The sequence below is a fragment of the Gekko japonicus genome, unplaced genomic scaffold (genome assembly GCF_001447785.1).
Source record: "Gekko japonicus isolate JY-2015 unplaced genomic scaffold, Gekko_japonicus_V1.1 scaffold639, whole genome shotgun sequence".
Lineage (NCBI taxonomy): Eukaryota > Metazoa > Chordata > Lepidosauria > Squamata > Gekkonidae > Gekko > Gekko japonicus.
This window is the reverse complement of record NW_015176471.1, coordinates 913,791-917,446: the sequence shown is the minus strand read 5'-3', so window position 1 is coordinate 917,446 and position 3,656 is coordinate 913,791.

The window sequence follows — 3,656 nt, the reverse complement described above, 5'->3', positions numbered from 1 at the left end:
AAAATGGGTGGTGGTGGGGGGGGGGGAAACAGCAGAGAGGGGAGTTAACATAGCTCTGAACTATGTCAGCTGTCACAAAAGCAAGTGGCCGCATTCAACCAGTACTGGCCAGCACCAGCGTTCACTCCTTTACGGTAATGGGCCGTCGCCCCAAAAGTTATGATTTTACCTACTTTTCAATAAGGTTCCCTGAGGACTAGTGCTCCATAAGGACTTTTTAAAAGCCCGACTTGGAAAAGTGGGCAGGGGGAAGAAGCTGACACAGAGGCACAAGACAGAGTGGTGTGGGAGATGACAGAGACGTGTCTGTGAGGGGGTGGATTTAAGAACATAAGAGAAGCCCTGCTGGATCAGGCCAATGGGCCATCCAGTCCAACGCTCTGTGTGTCGCACGGTGGCCAAAATCCAGGTGCCATCAGGAGGTCCACCAATGGGGCCAGAACTCCAGAAGCCCTCCCACTGTTGCCCCCCAAGCACCGAGAATACACAGTATCACTGCCCCAGACATACGGTTCCATCTATACCCTGTGGCTAAGAGCCACTGATGGACCTCCATACGTTTATCCAATCCCCTTATTTATTTTAGAAAAACACTGAGGGTACAGAAAAGGGAGAACAGGAAAAAATGGATTATACAACATTATTACATTTGTTGAAGTCAATATGTAGTAAACCCAATCCCCTCTTGAAGCTTGTAGCCGTCGCCACTTCCTGCGGCAGCGAATTCCACGTGTTAGTGACTCTTTTGGGGGAAGAAGTACTTCCTTTCCTCCGTTCTCAGCCTACTGCGCATGAATTTCATCGCGTGCCCACGAGTTCTAGTATTGTGAGCAAGGGAGAAAAGGACTTCTTTCTCTACCTGCTCTATCCCAGGCATAATTTTGTAAGCCTCTATCATGTCACCCCTCAGTTGTCGTTTCTCCAAGCTAAAGAGCCCCAAGTGCTTTAACCAGAAGATGCTCCATCTCCTTAATCGTTTTAGTTACCCTTTTCTGCACCCTTTCCTCACACTTTTGCTTCAGTTGTGTTCTCACTGCATGCGAAGACAAGGAACAATGTTTTCTGTTAGTCATTAGGCCCAGTAGTAAATGGAGCCTCCATTTTCAGAGGCAGGTCTAAATCTGAAAGCCGTCAGCAGGAGAAGACGTCTGTGGGCCTCGTTTCACGCCTGTGGGCTTTGCTCAGGCAGCGCTCAGCTATCAGTTGGACACCGAAGGTTTGTGCCAGAGACCCTCTTTGGGCCTCAAGCAGCAGGGCTGCATCTTATATTCTTATTTTTAACACAGACAACTACCTGCCTCTCTCCCTCATATGAGAAAAGTTTAAAGAGCTCACAGGGTTTTCAATTACACTGGCTCCTGACAATCCAGTCCTGCTCGTTTCTGGGAATGCTCCCGCACTCTGGACCGGAGCAGGGGAAGGTTTAAAATCCAAAAGTCTCCCTGCAGAGCCTCGGCCCTTCCCTCCCATAGACTGGATGCTGCTGTCTGGGAAGATGGGCAGAAGGGGGTTTGCCCCTTCTGGTGGACCACCTAACGGCGGACCTTCACAACTTGAGACCCGCCTATCCGAGTCCACATATTGTACTTGCCAGGCACTTGACAATTCTCCTGGCTCTGTGGTGCCAGAGAGGTAGCAAAATCAGAGGATGGATTGAGTCCCCCAGTGGGTCAAACAATGCCCCTAACCCATCAGGGGTTTGTCATGGAGGGTTATCAAGCACACAAGGGGCCATGGCTCAGTGGCAGAGCCTCTGCTTGGCATGCAGAAGGTCCCCGGTCCAATCCCCGGCATCTCCAGTTAAAAGGACCAGGCAGGAGGTGACACAAAAGACCTCTGCCTGAGACCCTGGAGAGCCGCTGCCAGTTTGAGCAGACAATACTGATCTTGATGGACCAAAGATCTGATCCCGTAGAATTTTACATTTGGGGGGACAAGCCATGGCTCAGTGGTAGCGCATCTGCTTGGCATGCAGAAGAAGAAGAGATTGGATTTATACCCCGCCCTTCACTTGGAGTCTCAGAGCAGCTGACAAACTCCTTTCCCTTCCCCACAACAGACACCCTGGGAGATGGGTGGGGCTGAGAGAACTTTGACACAAACTGCTCTTTTTCAAGGACAGCTGTGCCAGAGTTATGGCTTGCCCAAGGTCATCCAGCCAGGTGCAAGTGGAGGAGTGGGGAATCAAACCCGGTTTTCCCAGATTAGAGTCCACGCACTTAACCAAACTGCTCCTAGGGCAGCAGGCCCTAGGTTCAATCCCTGGCACCTCCATGTATGTGGAATTGACTCAGGAATAGTGGTATACAGTGTTCCCTCTACGCTGAGTTAGTGCGAGCTAGCTCACAGTTTTTTTAAGCCTCCGGCTCATACATTTTTGTCTCAGCTCAGGAAGGAGGGCTCCAGAGCAAACTAATTCCTGCAGCAGCCAAATCGCTCGCTCACAACTTGCATGCCAGTCGCTCAGAAAGTAGAATTTTTGATCACAAGACGCCACAGCTTAGAGGGAGCATTTTGTTGCCAGGAGCCTGCCAAACGGCCCGAGCTCCTTCCAGCCAGGAAGCACAGGATGGAAGGAGGCACAGGTACAGCACCATAATGATATCATTCTTGGATTTTAACAATATTATGTGTAATTATTTCGTTGTGTTGTATTTCATCCTATGGTTGTAACCCGCCCTGAGCCTTGCGCTGCAGGGGAGGGAGGGCTAGAAACCTAAACACGTTAATAAAAGGACCAGGCAGCAGGCGACATGAAAGACCTCCGCCTGAGACCCTGCAGAGCAGCTGCCAGTCTGGGCAGACAATACCGATCTTGACAAACCAAGGGACCAAGTTCAGTATAAGGCACCATCAGGGGTTCAAGGCCTGGCACAGACCGTGGAGCCGTCCCAAAGGGAGCTAAGGCTGGCTGGACCTTGGTCTCATCCACCCAGAACAGCTGTCCTTTGGGTGGACCTTGGTCTCATCCACCCGGAACGGCTGTCCTTTTAACGGTTATTAAGGCACCCTGAGCTTGCCTTCCCGTACGCTAAGCAGCACAGACCCAACTATCAGGGCTCCGGGAAACGGTGGGTGGGGGGGTGGACACCCCGCATCTGACCAAAGGCAGCCCAACCAGTGGACCAGACTGCTGTGAACAGCCGGATCCTGCCCGCCAGGCGGAGGCAGTTAAGTGGCACCACGTGAAAAGGGATTACTCTCAAGGAAGCACGCCGGCAGCAGGGCGGCAGCAGCAGGAGAGCCCTCCCCCTCCAGCCCCACCCCTGGGTTGTGAACTCCTATGGGGAAGAGAAGGAGGAACCCTGGTAGGTGTTGGCACACGAGGAAGCAAGGAAGGAAGGGGGGGGGGAGAAAGAGGAACTGGGGAGGGGGGGCAGAGACGGAAGCATATTTGGGGGGGGTTTCATATGGGGGGGGTTCCTCTCCTTGAGCATCACTAAGGACTCAGGTGCTGCTTTATCGCCTCCATTCATGCCCCCGTCCTCCCCCCCCCCAGTGGAGACCCAAGGCGGCTGACAACCCTTTTAACCTTGTACCCTTTGCTGCACCGGCTCAAAGCCTTTGCAAATAACACCGACATCATTCTCTGCTCCTCCATTTTACCTTCACAACAACCCTGCAAGGTAGGAGTGGCTGAGTATGCATGACACTAC